Raw genomic sequence first — 21,367 nt, 5'->3', positions numbered from 1 at the left:
TTGGCTTCACAATATCTTCCTACCTGATCCTTACTGACTATCTGCTATTAGTCATTGTGCTTTCACTTCATTGAATACTTGACTAGTGTAGTCTACCTTTCGCTGCATGGTAATAGGTTTATTTCTATCGTTTGTCTTCGAAACTTACATGTTTTGAAGACTTCCATAAAAATCGCCTATTCACCCCCCCTCTAGTCGATCACTAGCACTTTCAATTGGTATCAGAGCAAGGTACTCCCTTGTTCTGTGTGATTCGGTTTAACCACCTGGAGTTTTAGCTATGTCAACTGCAGGGATAATTAAAGTCTTCGCTGCGTGCCCCGTCTTTGATGGAACTGAATATCCCTACTGGAAGAATAAGATGCGCATGCATCTTGAAGCCATTGAAGTCGACCTATGGTATGTCGTCAAGAACGGTGTTCCCAAGGCTGGAGAAGGTGTCACTGCTGCTGATGTCAAGAAGTTCGTTCAACTGGACTCTACTGCCAAGAATATCATCTGTGGTCATCTGACCAAAGGACAGTATGGCTGCGTGAGTGCTTTGGAAACATCTAAGCTAGTCTGGGACTAGCTCTCCAAGGTCAACGAAGGCGTCTCAACCCAGAGAGATCAGAGAATCAGTGTCCTTCGCAACCTCTTCAACCGCTTCAAGAGAAATGACAATGAGAATGTCCAGCTCACGTTTGATCGACTCACTGACATCACAAATGAGCTTCAAGCCCTCGGCGCCACTGAGATCACCAAGCACGAAGTCGTCAAGACACTCCTGAGATCACTTGATAGTTCGTTTGACACCCTAGCCCTGATGATTCAAGAACGTCCTGATTTCCAGACGCTCGATCCGTCTGACATACTTGAGAGGCTCAACACACACGAATTTCAGCTTTCTGAGAAAAGAGACATCTACGGTCCCAACTATGGGCGACCTCGTGCCTTGAAGGCAAAAGCTGTCTCCTCATCTGAAGAAGAATCTGACAGCAGTTCTGATGATCCTGAAGACATTGGAAAGGAGCTTGCTATGCTTGTGAAGAAGTTCCAAAAATTCACCAAGAAGAAAGGCTTCAGAAAGTCTTCACGATCAAGCTCAAGGAATGATGAAGCTTCTGCTCATGACTACAAGAAGAGAACATGTCACAAGTGCAAGAAACCTGGCCACTACATCTCTGAGTGTCCACAGTGGGACAATGAGAACAACAACAAGAAGAAGAGCAAGGAGTATGACTCTGATGACAAGAAGAAGAAGAAATACTCAAAGTCTTCTTCCAAGTCTTCCTCAAGGTCTTCATCACACAAGAAGAGCTCATCTGGCAAGGCACGTGCGTTTGTTGGCAAGGAAATGGATTCTGAGGAGGAGTCTGCTTCTGAGGAGGCGAAGGTGGAGTCTGAGGAGGAGTCCGATTCTGGCATTGCGAGTCTGGCTACAGCATATGTTGCCAAGTCCATCTTCAACACTGAAGACAATGACTTCATCACCGACACTGATGCAAATGACAAGGACTACTCCGCTCCTTCGTACTGCTTCATGGCACGCGGTGCCAAGGTAAACACACGCACTACTCACTATCAAACATCTAGTGATGATGACTCTGATTGTGGTTCCAAACCCAGCTACAAAACACTTGCTAAAATTGCGACTAAACAACGGAAAGCTATGGAACACATTCAAAAACTATTAGACAAAAGCGATGATCTGTTAGACGCTGAAATGACTCGATCTCAGTCCTTAATTGAAGACATAAAAAATCTTCACGTTAAGTATGAGGAACTTGAAAGTCGTCATGAAACGCTCTCAACAACTCATGAAAGGCTTTCCTATGATTATCTTCAAAGGAAGCAAGATCTTGAGAAATTGAGAGCGGCTCATGAAGATCTTCAAAAGGAAAATGAGTCACTTCGCGCCAAACAGATCAGTTCAGCTCAGGAAGGATTTGAACCACCATGTCTTAAATGCATTGAGCGTGATAATGCTACTTCTGTTGCTGAATGTTCTACTGCTGCTACTGTTGCAATATCTTCAACTGTTGATGTGGTAACTAACCCCTCTGCTGAGGATACCACTGCTATTGCTGATGAGAATGCTAGGTTGAAGACACTACTTGAAACAGGGATGTACAAAAGTCTCAAAGGGCATCAGACACTATGTGATGTCCTCAAAAGGCAGATCCTGAACTGAAACCCTAGGAAAGAGGGTGTTGGGTTCGAAAGGAAAATGAATGCTGATGGCTCTTACTGGAAACCTGAGCAGTACTCCAAAACCACATGGGTTGCTGCAAAGGAACCTTCAGCGGATCCATCCACCCTATCTGGCTTCACTTGTGCTAATCCCATTGTTAATGATGAATCCTTTGATGCAAACTATAAACTGTTTAAGAATCAGAATGGTGAAGTGTTTGCCAGGTATATTGGTACTAACTGCAGGAATGGACCGCCTATGAAGAAGATCTGGGTGCCGAAAAGGTGTTTGGAGAATCTTCCTGTGAATGTCATCATGACACCACAGGTGAAGAAGACAAACCCCAGACCACAGGCTTCATACGGTCCAAAGGCTTCATACAGAGAGAGGACTCACTTGAGTCGCACTAACGCAAATGTTTTGCAGGGAAGCCATACTCAGGGCTATGAATATGAGCGCGGTTCAACAAACCGTCATGTTCATAAGACCAAGAACTATTCTGTTTATTCTTATGAGTACTATTGTCCACCTGCAAGACTTTTTGCCAGGGCTCCAAAGCCAAAGTTCTCAGATGCTGCACTTAGACTCCTTGCTTCGAAGCCACCCTTGAAGATGTGGGTGGCTAAGAAAGCTTAACTCTCTTTTGTAGGGAAAGGTCTCCAGACGAAAACCAAAATCGTCTAACGCTATTGCTGGGGACCTTAAACATCTTGTAGGGCGCAAGATCAAATGCCCAAATGGTCTTATTATGTACTTTGTTCCTGAACCACTTGCTACTTGCCCTATCAGTCCTAATCTTGATCTAAGCTTTAATAATCCACTGGTCGTCAAATGTTTTTGCTTCACAATTCTCTTCGTGAAGCCTATCCCCCTAACTGCACTGTAGGGTACGACACCAGCAGCTTCAGAATGGATTATTGATAGTGGGTGTACCAATCACATGACTGGCAAGCGAAGCCTTCTCATGGACTCAACTTTACGTCCATCTGACAAAAGTCACATCACATTTGCTGACACTGGTAAAAGCAAGGTATTGGGTCTAGGTAGAGTTGCAATCTCAAAGGATCAACACATGGATAAAGTCATGCTTGTTGAATCCCTTGGTTTCAACTTAATGTCTGTCTCAATGCTTTGCAATTTAAACATGATTGTGATGTTTGGAAAATATAGTTGCCTTGTACTAATGGAATCTGACAAGTCTCTAGTGTTTGAAGGGTATCGGAAAGATGATTTGTACGTGGTAGATTTCTCAGCAGGACCACAACTTGCAGTATGTCTTCTAGCTAAAGCTTCTGAATGCTGGCTCTGGCATCGAAGGCTAGGGCATGCTGGCATGAGGAACCTCCACACCCTTGCAAGGAAGAAGCATGTCATAGGAATCGAGGGCGTCAAGTTCAAGAAGGATCACTTATGCGGTGCCTGTGAAGCAGTAAAGATGACGAGGGCCAAGCATCCCTCGAAGACAATCATGACAACGACTCAACCCTTCGAACTGCTCCACATGGATCTTTTCGGTCCCACTCATTACTCAACTCTTACTACTACTGCTTGTCTCTATGGCTTTGTCATTGTTGATGATTATTCAAGATATACTTGGGTGCACATAGTCCTCTACAAGATGGAAGTGTAGGATGTCTTCAGACGCTTCGCCAATCGATCAATGAACAACTATGGCGCCAAGATAAAGCACATCAAAAGTGACAATGGCACTGAATTCAAGAACACTGGCCTAGATACATATCTTGATACCTTAGGCATCACACATGAATTCTCAGCTCCGTACACGCCACAGCAGAATGGCGTCGTCGAACGCAAGAATAGAACACTTATTGAGATGGCCCGGACGATGCTTGATGAATACAAGACTCCAAGAAAATTCTGGCCGGAAGCCATTGATACTGCATGCCATATCATCAACCGTGTTTATCTTCACAAGCTTCTGAACAAGACATCCTATGAGCTCCTTACTGGCAAGAAGACAAACGTCAGTTACTTCAGAGTATTTGGCGCCAGGTGTTGGATCAAGGATCCACATCACACTTCAAAATTTGCACCAAAAGCACATGAGGGTTTTATGCTTGGATATGGAAAGGATTCGCACTCCTACAGAGTCTTCAACCTTTTTCACTATAAAGTGGTTGAAACAGTGGATGTGCGGTTTGATGAGACGAACGGCTCACAAAGAGAGCACCTGCCAAATGTGCTAGATGAAGTTCCATCCTATGAATCAATCAAACTTATGGGAACTTGAGAAATCATACCGTCTGAAGCTCAGCCTGAATAGGAACTTATCATCTCCGCACCTGATCAACCTGAAGACAATGCTCAGCCTGAAGACAATCCCTCTAACGATGACAATGATCAGCAAGAGCAAAATCTTTGTCCTGTACATCCTCGTGTTGCAAATGAAGTACAGATTGAGAGAATAATTGATAGCATCGATGCACCAGGTCCACTCACTCGTTCAAGGGCAACACAGCTAGCAAATTTCTATGGGCACTTCGCATTCGTCTCAATATCTGAACCTAAGAAAGTTAAAGAAGCCTTCATGGAACCTGAATGGATTCAAGCTATGCAAGAAGAGCTTCAACAGTTTGAGCTGAATAATGTATGGGAACTGGTTAAGCGTCCTGATCCTCGCAAGCACAATATAATAGACACCAAATGGATATATCGCAACAAGCAAGATGAGCATGGTAAAGTTGTTAGAAACAAAGCTCGTCTCATTGCTCAAGGGTACACTCAAGTTGAAGGGATTGACTTCGATGAAACATTTGCTCCTGTGGCTAGACTTGAAGCCATACGCATACTGCTAGCCTATGCAAATCATCATAACATTCTTCTATATCAAATGGATGTGAAGAGCGCCTTTCTCAATGGCAAGATTGAAGAAGAAGTGTATGTTGCACAACCGCCTGGCTTTGAAGATCCAAAACATCCTGACATGGTGTACAAGCTCAACAAGGCACTATATGGCCTCAAACAAGCCCCTCGGGCTTGGTATGACACACTCAAAGACTTCTTGAAGAGCAAAGGCTTCAAATCTGGTTCCCTCGACCCCACTCTCTTCATGAAGACATATGATGGTGAACTGTTTGTGTGCCAAATATATGTGGATGACATTATCTTCGGCTGCACCAATCAGAAATACAGTGAAGAGTTTGGATATATGATGCAAGAGCAATATCGGATGTCCATGATGGGTGAGCTGAAGTTCTTCCTTGGTCTTCAAATACGTCAGCAACGCAACGGCATCTTCATATCTCAAGAGAAGTACCTCAAAGATTGCCTGAGGAAATTTGGTATGCAAGACTGCAAAGGCTTCACGACGCCAATGCCAGCCAAACATCATCTGGGTCCCGACGACAATGGTAAAGAGTTCGATCAAAAGGTATACCGCTCCATGATTGGTTCTTTACTTTATCTATGTGCATCTAGGCTAGATATTATGCTTAGTGTTTGCATGTGTGCTCGATTCCAAGCGGCACCAAAGGAATCTCATCACTTAGCTGGGAAGCGAATTCTTCGATATTTGGCTTACACCCCAACACTAGGATTATGGTATCCAAAGGGCTCAGAGTCTGATCTGGTTGGATTCTCGGATGCTGATTATGCTGGTGACAAGGTGGATCACAAGTCTACATCATGCACATGTCATTTTCTGGGACGATCACTTGTATGTTGGTCTTCAAAGAAGCAGAACTGTGTATCTCTCTCCACTGCTGAATCTGAATACATTGCTGCTGGATCTTGCTGCGCTCAGCTTCTGTGGATGAAGCAAACACTCAAAGACTATGGCATTCATCTGAAGCAAGTGCCACTCTACTGCGACAACGAAAGCGCCATCAAGATTGCCAACAACCTAGTTCAGCACTCAAAGACGAAGCACATTGAAATTCGTCATCACTTTCTCAGAGATCATGTTGTGAAGGAAGATATTGATATCATACACGTCAACACTGAAGAGCAATTGGCAGATATCTTCACCAAGCCCTTGGATGAGAAGAGATTTTGCAAGTTACGGTGTGAGCTAAATATCTTGGAATCCTCAAATGTCCTGTGATCAGGCACACATCCTAACACTTATGCATATTGATGACTTAGATGTGCAACACATGAAGTAAAGTATATCTTCAGTCAATGAAGACATACATTCTAAGTGTGAATACATTAATGTGGAATTTGACTTCGGAGTGCCACGATAATTGTGCGCCGTGTCTGGGTCTAATACTTCCTATACGGTGGGTAATGCCACCACCAAATTCTTCTATTTGAAGTGTTTCACCCATGCGTTACATTTGTTATGTCTTCACATTTGCTTTGGCTTCAATCTCAACCTGTCTTCATGAGTATCTTCACTATGTTGATTATATATATATATACTAGTGTTCTGTCCTCTACAACATTCACTTATAGCTATGTCTTCTTGTTGAATCTTTTGAACTAAGTGAATGTGATTGGACCCTAACCTCTCTATGCTTTCTATCTCAAACTCTATCTCTCCAAATCATATGCATTCTCTTGAAACTGTCGAATGTCTTCTCTGCGTCCTTGTCAGCAGAAGACACAGAGACAAACATTAAGTCCGCTTTCAATGCTAATTCCTTCACCTGAAACCCGGAGAAGTGGGAATGACCACCCGACAATCCAGGCGTGCGTGGGAACGTGGAACAACCTCCGATATGTTGCATGATGGCCACGTGTCCTTCAGATGTGAATCGCCAGGGGCACCTATGTAATAACACAGTGTCGTCCCTGTCCCTATAAATACACGTCTCACCACAATCATTATCCTTTCTTCCACTCTCGCACAAACCCTAGCGCCAGCACTAGCCCTTGATGACGCCGGCGACAAAGCGCTTAGGTGCCGCGACCTCTCGGACGCCGTCTTCACGCCGGCCGCGGACATCGTCTTCTCCGCCGTCGCCGTAAGTGCCCTCCGTCGCCAAGTTAGGGCACGAACGATCGAACTGCTCGGCCTCATCTCCCTCTCCGTCTAGCAGTTCTTCATGTGGTAAATAAAACTTCCTTTTACGGCCCCTTTGATCCTATAGATTCATCACTTTCTGCCACAAGAAGTTTCTATTCACGCAAGTTGGATCTATTTCATACTGCATCTCATAATATGCCTAGTATGTTCACTTATGCTTCACAAAGTAGTTAGATTCCTCACTTGTATTGATCCATGGATTCGTACAAATCTGGAACCAACTCTTTATCTATGAGTGAATGTCTTCGCACGTTGAGGTCAATGTCTTCTAAACTGATTTATCTTCAAAATCTTCTGAGAATGCATATGACCTCTTCCCCTTCCCTCGCACCTTAATGCTGTCACAGGTACATGTCCGTGTGAGAATCCCTTGGTTCTCATAGTCTGCATTCATTTACAGAATTCTTACAACATCATATAAATTCTCCCGAAGCCAGTTCCTGTTTGTCCAGTAAGCGAAAGCCTTTGAAGCCTTTGAACGTGTTGAAGCCATTCAGTTTAAAGTTCATGGCTGCAGAGAAATCAGTAAGGAAGGGTGGCAGAAAGCGTCGAGGTGAAACATCAAGAGATCTGCCCGATGACCTCTCAGAGCTGTACAAGACAGATCCAGAAGAGGATTACAATCAGCGCAAGACACAAATCCAATGGATTCGACAATATTGGGCAGAACAGTGGTTCAAGTACAGATTTGTGACCAAGGAATATGCTGAGAAGAATGCCATCAAGCGACCATGGGGAGACATCCTATACAGAAATCTTCAACCCAGGTGCAGAGATGAAGCCATTGAACAAGGCTTCTATCCCTGCATGGTCCGTGGACCACAACCTGCGGATGCTGACCCATCGTCATTACTATGGTGCCGTGACGACAATCTGTTCAAGCGCAACTTCCAGTTTGCCCAGAATTCGGCGAAGCAGAACAAGAAGTCATTGGGACTAGACTTCAACCCTGGTCCCTCTGCTCCCCGTGCCGATGGCACCCGCGAAGCTGAACCCATTCTTGTTGGGCCCTTCTACAACCTGGAAGGTCTCATCACTCATATCATGGTTCAAGGGATAGCCGTGGATGAGCCTGCAGATGACACTGAATCTGATGAAGCGCCTGCACCGCCGAAGCCAAAGAAACTGAAGCAGCCTAAAGCTTCAAAGCCTGCCTCAGAACCAAAAATCTCACGGGCGAAGCCACTGGCTACTGCACCTCCTGAAGACAGTGTGCAGTCTGAAGATTTGTCACGCATCTCCAAGCCCTCGAGAGTCAAGATGCCTTTGCAACACACCAGCCAAGAACTGAGTGCTGCTGCTATTCTGCGCAACGACGCCATTGATCTATCCAGCGATGAAGATCTTGCAGATGACGCTCTTGAGCAACTGATCAAGAGCAAAGAAGAAGCAAAAATCTTCAATGATTTGCCTCTCTTTGACGTGGTAATCATCCACAACTTCATTGATGAGTGGTTTGACACGCCCAACCTCAGCTTTGAAGATCTGCAACTTCCAATTGGCCTCAGTGTCGCCTTCCATGGTGCCGTTGCTTCAGAGCTAGCTCTAGCTCAACACATCGTTGAACTGAAGCAAAATATTGACTTTGAGAAAGCTCAGTTCAAGAAGCACATGGCCAAGCTCAGCGTGCAAGAGGTCAAAAATTTCAAGATCATGCTGCACGAGCTCAAAGAAGCCTTTCTCAAGAAGCGTGAAGAAGCTCAAGGTTCTCGTGAGCGCATGAAGAGCCTGGCTGACAAGTGTGTGCAAGCCTACAATGAGGCTGAGAAGCGCAAGGCCCTTGGTCGTCCTGGCATCGACCCCAGGATGGCTGCAAAGAAGAAGAAGCCAGCTGTGGCCGAACCCGAAGCACCAAGGCATGAAGCACATCCCATTGTCTTCCCAGCCAGCATGACTGGCTTGAAGCCAAAGGTCAGGTCAACCGTTTCAGAACTGAAGAAGACGAGGACTGCTGAGGCTGAAGCGAGAAAGAGGAAACATCCTGAAGCCTCTGATGCTGCTCCCTCCAAGAAGAAGCGCAAGACCAAGAAGGATCGGGCTGCTCCCACAGAGCCCTTAGTTGTTGAACCTATCTCCATGGTTCGCCCTGCAGCTGAACATCAAGAGCGCTAACTGACTGTCCATGAGCCTGCTTCCACAGAGGCTCATGAAGCTGAAGACATTCCAGCAGCTGATCCCACTGTCGTGGTTCTAACTCTGACAGTGAGGTAGGGGGGTATGTATGGAGAGGCTAGATCTCAGCTATGGAGAAGTTGTAAATACACCAGGATGTACGAGTTCAGGCCCTTCGCGGAGGAAGTAACAGCCCTACGTCTCGGTGCCCGGAGGCGGTCGACTGGATTATGTGTGTATGAATTACAGGGGTGCCAACCCCTGCTACTGAGGAGGGGTGTGGCTTATATAGAGTTCGCCAGACCCCTCCGGCCCTCAGTAATGCAGGGTTAAAATACATTAAGACTGGGCGTTACTGGTAACGTCCCTAATAAAGTGCTATGATGCCCATAAAGACAACTTAATGGCCGACCGTTTACTTGCGGAGTGACTTTAGATCTCCTGTCAGTCGAGTGGTTGGCTTCGTAGTTGAGTGGTAGCTTCCTGGTCGAGTGTCTTGAATCCGTCGAGTGGGATACCTTCAAGTCGATTGAAAGGTGACTTCTTCCAGGGATGTACTTGGGTAGGGCTCTTAGGACAGGTCCATGCCCCTACCCTAGGTACATAGCTTCGTCATTAGCCCCCGAATGGATCGAGGTTCGAGTGGGGAAGGAGTTGGGGGTCCTTCCGACTGGTTCTTAGCGTTATACGAATGTCTTGTACTGGATCAATTGTCACGGATGACGTTGTCAACTTCTTTCGGTCACCTTGATCCATTCTTGGTCTCTCGTTGAGTGAATTTCCTTACTTGTGGAATACCGAGTGCCGGCATGAGCGGGCTCTTCAGTTTGATGAGTCGTTCTGCAGCCTGCGGATTTTGCAGGACTTGAATTTCGGGAAGCGAGCGGGACGGGGGCGGCCGAAGTAATCGGATGGGATAGGATGGAAGCTCCTCGATCTCCGAGCCACCTTTTTCGCCACGTACCGCGCGCACGCCTGTTGCGGGATTTGACAGGATCGCCTGGGCCTACCGGTCAGCCACTCGAAAGCGGCTCCTTATAAGTTGCCGGCTCGGGGCTCCCCAACAGTGTGCTCTCGCCTTTCCTTCTCCCCCCGCAAGGTCCTCTGCCACCTCCGCTCTCACCCTAGGCGCCGTAGGTCCGTCCGAGCCTCGCCAGCGACGATGGTGAAGGACAAGACGTCGGCCTTGGAGCGCGCGAAGAAGGCGGCGGTGCAGGGGAAGGGGAAGAAGTCCGCTCGGGGCGGATCTTCCTCGAGGACTGCTCTGCCTAGGGATTGGATCCAGGGCGACTGGATGCCCTCGGTGATTCGGCAGGAAGATCTTGACGACATGGTCGAGGGGGGAGTCATTCCCCATGAAGCTGCGTGTCTCCCGGGGAGAGAAGTCGAACCCCAACCTCGTGACGGTGAGTGCGTCCTCCTCGCCACCCATATCGATCGCGGATTTTCTCTACCTCCTCATCCTTTCTTCCGGAGCTTTTTGAACTTCTTCGGAGCGCAGCTCCACCATTTCACTCCCAATTCCATCGTGTATCTTGCGGCTTTTGTTTCCTTGTACGAAAGTTTCTTGGGTTGCCGCCCTCATTGGGGACTCTTTAAACACATCTTCACTTGCCGTTCCCAATCGGTAAAGAAAGCCAAGTCAAGTGACGAACGGACGCAAGTGATCCAGCTATGCGGGGGCCTGGCGATCCAGATGAGGGGTAAAAGTTCTTTTCCGTCTATCACTTTTCCCGAGTCGGTCCGTGGTTGGCAGTCGACCTGGTTTTATTGCCAAGACCAGGTGACCCCAGGGCAGTCGACTGGTCTTCCCCCTTTCTCTCTGGAACGAGCTCAAAAGCCTGCCTCTCTGAAAGTGCTGCCGGAGGAAAAGGCGCAAGTCCAGGTGCTGGTTGGTCGAGTGGTTCAGCTTGTCCGAGAGGGCGTGACCGGCATGGACTTGCTGGAGGTCTTCCTTCGGAGGCGCATCCAACCGCTTCAGGCTCGTGACCACCCTATGTGGCTGTACTCGGGTCTCGACGACACCACTCGGGTTCACCCAGAGGAGGTCACCGACGAGATGCTGGAAGGGTGGCTGTCGAGCATCACAGGGAACAAAGACAACCCCCGAGGAGCCAGGAGGGTGCCCCCGCTTGACAGTACATATGACGTGGACCAGGTCTGACCTTGTGTTCCCGACTGAGATCTTACTTTCTTCATTTGCTCTCTTTGAATCGGTCGACTGACTCTCGACTTGTCTGCTATTCTCCAGGCAACTACAGAGATGTACTCGACACCCAATGGAGCACAGGGGGAGGCCGAGGAAGGGGAGGCGAGCGGAGGTGAAAGCGGAAACGAACAGGGGGAGTGGGAGTCTGACGGCGAAGGAGAGGGAGACGACGACGTCGACTCCAGCGAAGAGGAGGAGGAGGAGGAAGCTGAACCTCCCCGCTTGGAAAGGCGATCCAAGCTTACACACGACCCTGCGCGGGAACGTGGCAAGGCGACTGCTCCCGTTGGGCAGTCGTCGAAGCGCCCTCAGACCTCTTCTCCAGCGCCGACTGAAAAAGCTCCCAAGCACCCCCGCGAGGCGCCGTCCAAGCCACCCAAGGCTCTGCCCAAGATGAGGATGACTGTCCCCACCATTTCTGGGTAATGATAGAACTTGTTCTCCTTTGTCGACCGCGGACGGATCCTTGGTCGATCCGCTGAGCCGACTGACGGTCTTTCAAAATTTGCAGTGCTGCTACTTCTGAGATCTCCGCCAAGGACGATGATCAAGAGATGGAAGATGCTGCTACTTCTAACCCTGGTATGATTACTGATGTTCTGCCTTGAATCGACTGACCATTTCTTATACCTCTGGTCGATTGAATTTTTCTCGTAGCTCCTCCTCATGTTATTAACCTTCCTGACGACGAAGACGAAGCGCCGCTGAGAGTGAGGCGGAACAAGAAAGCGTCGGCTGGCAAGACTCCACAATCCACTCCGGCGCCTGAGGCCATAGCTCGAGACGGTGGCGATACCACCCGGGCTTCTGTGACTTTCGGCAATCCTCTGACGAGTGTACGGCCCTCGACGTCGACCGTAAATCCGCCTTCGCTCTTCGCCACACACCACGTCCCTGAGGACCAAGTGGGTGCAGCTAAGGAAGCTATACGCTAGGCAGGCATCATGATGGAGCAAGTCAAGGTGGTTCGAGAAGCCAGCCAAGCGGCTTATGACGCGAGTTCAGCTATTCAGAGTAACGTCCAGGTCAGTCGATTCACTACTTGTTCTGTTAGGGTATGCTGTCTGAAGAATCTCTTTTCCAAAGATCTTTTAAATCTGTACACCCACTGGGTGTCTCTGTTAAGTTTTTTGGTCGAGTGGGGGCACGCTGAGTGCACCCACTGGGTGCAGTCCCCGAGACTACGGTGGACTGCTGGTAGTCGACTGTAGTCTTTATATTGTGTTGCTGTAGTTTTACTCCTTCACTCGGTCTGGCCAGGCCGTGTCAGATGAAATTGTATCCGGTCGACTGCGGGCAGTCGATTTTTTTTTCAAAACCAGTGGGGGCACGCTGAGTGCACCCACTGGGTGTAGTCCCCGAGACTACTGTTGAATGTTTTTGATTCAGCTGTAGTCTTAGAAACGTCATCATTGTCTCTGTCGACTGACTTTTGCAGAAATCCTATGAACTTGTGGCTCTCTACACTGAGTTGGAGAACAAACAGATCCAGCTCGACCTTGACTTGAAGCTCGCTCAACAGAACCTGCAGAAGGCGCGAGACGAAGCAAAAGGTATGGCTGGCGAGGTTTCTCATTCTTGACGAGTGACTTCCCTTTCTTGCCCATTCTTGATGTTGAGTTCACTCGATGTTCTGTAGATAAACTGGAGGAAGCTCTGAAGAAGAAGGATCAAGATCTTGCCAAAGCACAGAAGGAGGCCTCGAGCAAAATGAAGCTTGTAGAAGAGAAACTGGCTTCGGTCGGAACTCTTGAACAGGAGAACTCCAGACTGAAAACTGCTCTCGAGACAGCTAATCGAGAGGTCAGCCGACTGAAGAACGACAAGATGGTTCTGCACGACCAGGCGGGTGAGCTGGCGGGGAAGGTAAACGATCTGGAGGCTTATCTCGGTGGACTCGCCAAGAAGCTGTTCGTCATGCTCGAAGGTAATTATTTCGACCCGGCTGTCTTGCAGTTACCAAGCCCGCGTAAGGCCACCGTCTTATTCTTGGATCGTGTTTGCAGAATTCTGCCAGAGCTTCGAAGAGGAAACCAGTCGAGTGGAGCCAGGCTTGGATCCCGCCAATTCTCTCGTGAAGGACGAGGCTGCTATGAACGTGCTCCGACTGGAGTCTCGTGTTACCAGCGTTGTTGACTATCTTGCTCGGCTGAAGGTTGCGATGTCGCGGATCGACACATCACTCTGGCCTGGAACGATGTTTCAGAACGACCTCGAGTCCCTGATGGCTCGACTGGATGAAGTCCCGGGTCGAGTGGCGGAATGGAAGAAATCTTCTGCTAGATGTGGTGCTGATGTCGCTCTGTCTCTGGTCCACGTCCATTGCAAGGAGGCACGAGAAGAAAAGCTGGCCGCCATCCAAGTTGCCAATACCAGGAAGCACAACTTTCAAGACTTCATGGAGACTTTCATTGCTTCTGCTACTCGTATTGCAGACGGGATCGACTTGGACGAGTTCGTCGCCCCTTCCAGTCCTCCGCTTGAGGAATGAAAAACTTTTATGCTTCACTTTAAATTTGCCTCGGAATGCCGAGTGGATTCTGTAACCGTTAAACTCTGTCGAGCCGAGGGCTCGAGTACTTTGATCTGAGGTCTTGGACCTTTGGGTTTTATCCGAACTTGATTTATCGTTGAATATCTTCGGGAATTATCTGCCGAGTGGAACTTGGCCTTCACTCAAAATAACTTCGTATTTGTGGTGCAACTCTGAAGGAAAAGGTAACAATCGATTCGCATCTTGCCGTCCTTGTGGATTGGGACGTGTTCCGAACTTAGGCGAGCACTAGGCTGCAGCTAAGCCCCCGAGTGGGAGGTTTGCTTTCCACTCGGTGGGATTTTTGAACACTTAGGCGAGCACGGGGCTGCAGCTAAGCCTCCGAATGGGAGGTTTGCTCTCCACTCGGTAGGATTTTTGAACACTTAGGTGAGCACTGAGCTGCAGCTAAGCCTCGAGTGGGAGGTTTGCTCTCCACTCGGTAGGATTTTTATATACTTAGGCGAGTACTGGGCTGCAGCTAAGCCTCCGAGTGGGAGTATGGCTCACCACTCGGTAGGGTTTTCATATACTTAGGCGAGTACTTGGACTGCAGCTAAGCCTCCGAGTGGGAGGTTTGCTCTCCACTCGGTAGGATTTTCAAACACTTAGGCGAGCACTGGGCTGCAGCTAAGCCTCCAAGTGGGAGTCTGGCTCACCACTCGGTAGGATTTTCAAACACTTAGGCGAGCACTGGGCTGCAGCTAAGCCTCCGAGTGGGAGTCTGGCTCACCACTCGGTAGGATTTTCAAATACTTAGGCGAGTACTTGGACTGCAGCTAAGCCCCTGAGTGGGAGGTTTGCTCTCCACTCGGTAGGATTTTCAAACACTTAGGCGAGCACTGGGCTGCAGCTAAGCCCCCGAGTGGGAGTCTGGCTCACCACTCGGTAGGATTTTTTTGCAAACTTAGGCGAAACGGATTCGCAGCTAAGCTACCCACTGGGGGATTTCGCACGCAAACAAAAGTGACAGCAATTACAGGAAGAACTGGGACACTCTTGTCTTTGATAAAAATAAACTACAGAAGTTTTTCTTATTACACCTCATCCGAGTGAGAATTCAAGTGTAAAATGTGCGGAGTAGTTCCGCATTCCAAGCTCGTGGCTCGTCGATCTGGCGATCAACGTTGTAGAGATGATATGCTCCATTGTGGAGGACTCTAGTGACGATGAAGGGGCCTTCCCAAGTAGGAGCAAGTTTGTGTGGTTTCTGTTGATCCACTCGGAGGACCAAATCTCCTTCTTGGAAGGCTCGGCTCTTCACATTTCTGGCATGGAATCGACGCAAGTCTTGCTGATAGATGGTCGATCTGATCATAGACATTTCCCTCTCCTCCTCTAGGAGGTCGACCGCGTCTTGCCGGGCTTGCTCTGCTTCGTCTTTGTTATAAAGCTCGACTCTGGGGGCGTTGTGAAGTAGATCACTCGGCAGGACGGCTTCGGCTCCGTAAACCAGAAAGAATGGCGTTCTTCCAGTCGACCGGTTCGGGGTGGTCCTTAGTCCCCACAAAACTGACGGAACCTCGTCGACCCAAGCGCCTGCTGCGTGCTTGAGGTCACGCATCAGTCGAGGCTTCAGTCCTTTGAGAATCAGACCATTTGCTCTTTCAGCTTGTCCATTCGACTGGGGATGCGCGACCGACGCGTAGTCGACTCATGTGCCTTGAGAGGCGCAGAAAGCTCTGAACTTGTCTGAATCGAAGTTTGACCCATTGTCAGTGATGGTGCTATGCGGGACCCCATATCTGAATATCAACTCTCTGATGAAACTGATAGTAGTGCTAGCATTAAGATTTTTGATAGGCTTGGCTTCAATCCATTTGGTGAACTTGTCGACTGCCACAAGCACATGTGTGAATCCGCTCCTGCCTATTCTCAGTGGACCAACCATGTCCAGTCCCCAAACAGCGAAGGGCCAGATGAGTGGAATGGTCCTCAGAGCTGATGCTGGCTTGTGCGACATGTTGGAGTAGAACTGGTAGCCTTCACACTTGTCGACTATCTCTTTCGCCATTTCGTTTGCCCTGGGCCAGTAAAAACCCGCTCGGTATGCTTTGGCCGTGATGGTCCGAGAGGACGCATGGTGACCACAGGTCCCCGAGTGGATATCATCAAGGATTATCTGACCTTCTTCTGGCGTTATGCACTTCTGACTGATTCCAGTTGCGCTTTCCCTATACAACTGTCCTTTTATGACTGTGAAAGCTTTAGATCGACGGACGATCTGTTGAGCCTCTTCTACGTCCTCTGGAAGTTCTTTCCTCAAGATATACGCGATGTATGGTATCGTCCAGTCGGGAGTGATTGCTAAGACCTCCATGACTAGGTCGACCACAGCAGGAATTTCGACTTCAGTCGGATCTGTGGCACTTTTCGGTTGCGGGGCTTCTTCTGTAAAAGGATCCTCCTGGACTGACGGCGAGCGGATGTGCTCCAAAAACACATTGCTGGGAATGGCTTCTCTCTTGGAGCCTATCTTTGCCAGATCATCAGCTGCTTGATTTTTCAGTCAGGGGATGTGATGAAGCTCTAACCCCTCGAATTTCTTTTCTAGCTTTCTTACTGCGTTGCAGTAGCCAGTCATAGCTGGGCTTCTGACGTCTCACTCCTTCATCACCTGATTAACCACCAAATCTGAGTCACCATAGACCATGAGGCGCCGGACGCCGAGTGAAATGGCCATGCGCAACCCATACAAGAGTGCTTCATATTCTGCTTCATTATTGGAGGAATCGAAGTGAATCTGGAGAACATATCTGAGCTTATCTCCTCGGGGGGAGACCAATACTACCCCAGTACCGGAACCATTCAGCATCTTAGATCCATCGAAGAACTTGGTCCAGTGCTCCGAGTGGACTTGAGTCGGAAGCTGCTATTCAATCCACTCGGCGATGAAATCTGCAATTGCTTGGGACTTGATAGCCTTCTTTGCTTCAAACTTGATATCTAGGGGAAGGAGTTCAATCGCCCACTTCGCCACTCGACCAGTTGCATCTCTGTTGTGCAAAATCTCTGACAGTGGAGCGTCGCTGACGACCGTAATGGAATGGTCAGAGAAGTAGTGTGCAACCTTCTTCGTGGTCATGTAAATCCCATATACAAGCTTCTGGTAATGGGGATATCTTTGCTTCGAAGGAGTCAAAACTTCAGACACATAATATACTGGGCGTTGAACTCTGAAGGCCTTTCCTTGTTCTTCCCGCTCGACCGTAAGTACTGTACTGACAACTTGTCCCATGGCCACAATGTAAAGCAGCAAAGGCTCTTTACTGATTGGGGCAGCAAGTACCGGCTGGGTGGAGAGCAGAGCTTTGAGCTCTGCAAACGCTGCATCAGCTTCCGGAGTCCACTCGAACTTGTTAGACTTCTTCATCAGTCGGTAAAGAGGCAACGCCTTTTCGCCGAGACGAGAAATGAATCGACTTAGAGCGGCCAAGCAACCTGTAAGCTTCTGGACATCGTGCACACGCACAGGGCACTTCATCCGGAATATGGTGCCAACTTTCTCGGGATTGGCGTCGATTCCTTGTTCGGAAACGAGAAAAACGAGTAACTTTCCACCTGGAACTCTGAATGTGCACTTTGATGGATTGATCTTGATATCATATCCCCTGAGGTTAGCAAAGGTTTCGGCAAGGTCAGTCAGCAGGTCGGAACCTTTCCGTGACTTAACCACAATATCATCCATGCATGCTTCTGCGTTCTGACTGATCTGAGTGAGCAAACACTTCTGAATCATCCTCATGAACGTGGCCCCAACATTCTTGAGGCCGATGAAGGAAATATGCCCTAGAGGCAATAATAAAGTTATTATTTATTTCCTTATATCATGATAAATGTTTATTATTCATGCTAGAATTGTATTAACCGGAAACATAATACATGTGTGAATACATAGACAAACAAAGTGTCACTAGTATGCCTCTACTTGACTAGCTCGTTAATCAAAGATGGTTATGTTTCCTGACCATGAACAATGAGTTGTTATTTGATTAACGGGATCACATCATTAAGTGAATGATCTGATTGACATGACCCATTCCATTAGCATAGCACCCGATCGATTAGTATGTTGCTATTGCTTTCTTCATGACTTATGCATGTTCCTATAACTATGAGATTATGCAACTCCCGTTTACCGGAGGAACACTTTGGGTGCTACCAAACGTCACAACGTAACTGGGTGATTATAAAGGAGTACTACAGGTGTCTCCAAAGGTACATGTTGGGTTGGCGTATTTCGAGATTAGGTTTTGTCACTCCGATTGTCGGAGAGGTATCTCTGGGCCCTCTCGGTAATGCACATCACTTAAGCCTTGCAAGCATTGCAACTAATGAGTTAGTTGCGGAATGATGTATTACAAAACGAGTAAAGAGACTTGCCAGTAACGAGATTGAACTAGGTATTTGGAATACCGACGATCGAATCTCGGGCAAGTAACATACCGATGACAAAGGGAACAACGTATGTTGTTATGCGGTCTGACCGATAAAGATCTTCGTAGAATATGTAGGAGCCAATATGGGCATCCAGGTCCCGCTGTTGGTTATTGACCGGAGACATGTCTCGGTCATGTCTACATTGTTCTCAAACCCGTAGGGTCCGCACGCTTAAGGTTACGATGACAGTTATATTATGAGTTTATGCATTTTGATGTACCGAAGGTTGTTCGGAGTCCCGGATGTGATCACGGACATGACGAGGAGTCTCAAAATGGTCGAGACATAAAGATTGATATATTGGAAGCCTATGTTTGGATATCGGAAGTGTTCCGGGTGAAATCGGGATTTTACCGGAGTACCGGGAGGTTACCGGAACCCCCCGGGAGCTATATGGGCCTTAGTGGGCTTTAGTGGAAAAGAGAAGGGGCAGCCCAAGATGGGCCGCGCGCCTCCCCCTCCCCTAGTCCTATTAGGACAAGGAGAGGTGCCTGGCCCCCCCTCTCTCTTTTCCCCCTCCGCGAATCCTATTCCAACTAGGATTGGGGGGGGGGGGGGAAATCCTACTCCCAGAGGGAGTAGGACTCTCCTGGCGCGCCCTCCTTGGCCGGCCAGCCTCCCCCCTTTAGTCCTTTATATACGGAGGCAGGGGCACCCCAGAGACACAAGTTGATCCACATGATCTATTCCTTAGCCGTGTGCGGCGCCCCCAGCCACCATAGTCCTCGATAATATTGTAGCGGTGCTTAGGCGAAGCCCTGCAGCAGTAGTACATCAAGATCGTCACCACGCCGTCATGCTGACGGAACTCTTCCCCGACACTTTGCTGGATCGGAGTCCGGGGATCGTCATCGAGCTGAACGTGTGCTAAAACTTGGAGGTGCCGTAGTTTCGGTGCTTGATCGGTCGGGCCGTGGAGACGTACGACTCTATCAACCAAACACTTCCGTTGTCGATCTACTAGGTATGTAGATCATACTCCCCCTCTCGTTGCTATGCATCACCATGATCTTGCATGTGCGTAGGATTTTTTTTGAAATTACTGCGTTCCCCAACAGTGGCATCCGAGCCTAGGTTTTATATGTTGATGTTATATGCACGAGTAGAACACAAGTGAGTTGTGGGCGATATAAGTCATACTGCCTACCAGCATGTCATACTTTGGTTCGGTGGTATTGTTGGATGAAGCGGCCCAGACCGACATTACGCGTACGCTTACGCGAGACAGGTTCTCCCGACGTGCTTTGCACAGAGGTGGCTTGTGGGTGACAGTTTCTCCAACTTTAGTTGAACCAAGTATGGCTACGCCCGGTCCTTGCGAAGGTTAAAATGGAGTCAAATTGACAAACTATCGTTGTGGTTTTGATGCGTAGGTGAGATTGGTTCTTACTTAAGCCCGTAGCAACCACGTAAAACTTGCAACAACAAAGTAGAAGACGTCTAACTTGTTTTTGCAGGGCATGTTGTGATGTGATATGGTCAAGACATGATGCTGAATTTTATTGTATGAGATGATCATGTTTTATGACCGAGTTATCGGCAACCGGCAGGAGCCATATGGTTGTCGCTTTATTGTATGCAATGCAATCGCGATGTAATGCTTTACTTTATCACTAAACGGTAGCGATAGTCGTGGAAGCACAAGCTTGGCAAGACGACAACGATGCTACGATGGAGATCAAGGTGTCACGCCGATGATGATGGTGATCACGACGGTGCTTCGAAGATGGAGATCACAAGCACAAGATGATGATGGCCATATCATATCACTTATATTGATTGCATGTGATGTTTATCTTTTATGCATCTTATCTTGCTTTGATTGACGGTAGCATTATAAGATGATCTCTCACTAAATTATCAAGAAGTGTTCTCCCTGAGTATGCACCGTTGCAAAAGTTCTTCGTGCTGAGACACCACGTGATGATCGGGTGTGATAGGTTCTACGTTCAAATACAACGGGTGCAAAACAGTTGCACACGCGGAATACTCAGGTTATACTTGACGAGCCAAGCATATACAGATATGGCCTCGGAACACGGAGACCGAAAGGTCGAGCGCGAATCATATAGTAGATATGATCAACATAATGATGTTCACCAATGAAACTACTCCATCTCACGTGATGATTGGACATGGTTTAGTTGATTTGGATCACGTAATCACTTAGAGGATTAGAGGGATGTCTATCTAAGTGGGAGTTCTTTGAGTAAATTAACTGAACTTAAATTTATCATGAAACTTAGTACCTGATTAGTATCTTGCTTGTTTATGTTTGATTGTAGATAGATGGCTCGTGCTGTTGTTCCGTTGAATTTTAATGCGTTCCTTGAGAAAGCAAAGTTGAAAGATGATGGTAGCAATTACACGGACTGGGTCCGTAACTTGAGGATTATCCTCATTGCTGCACAGAAGAATTACGTCCTGGAAGCACCGCTGGGTGCCAGGCCTGCTGCAGGAGCAACGCCGGATGTTATGAATGTCTGGCAGAGCAAAGCTGATGACTACTCGATAGTTCAGTGTGCCATGCTTTACGGCTTAGAATCGGGACTTCAACGACGTTTTGAACGTCATGGAGCATATGAGATGTTCCAGGAGTTGAAGTTAATATTTCAAGCAAATGCCCGGATTGAGAGATATGAAGTCTCCAATAAGTTCTATAGCTGCAAGATGGAAGAGAACAGTTCTGTTAGTGAGCATATACTCAAAATGTCTGGGTATAATAATCACTTGATTCAATTGGGAGTTAATCTTCCAGATGATTGCGTCATTGACAGAATTCTCCAATCACTTCCACCAAGCTACAAGAGCTTCGTGATGAACTATAATATGCAAGGGATGAATAAGACTATTCCCGAGCTCTTCGCGATGCTGAAAGCTGCGGAGGTAGAAATCAAGAAGGAGCATCAA

Source organism: Triticum urartu, chromosome 1A (assembly GCF_056163025.1).
Source record: "Triticum urartu cultivar PI428250 chromosome 1A, HENAU_Tu73, whole genome shotgun sequence".
NCBI classification, from domain to species: domain Eukaryota; kingdom Viridiplantae; phylum Streptophyta; class Magnoliopsida; order Poales; family Poaceae; genus Triticum; species Triticum urartu.
Note: the sequence above shows the minus strand (reverse complement) of the source record.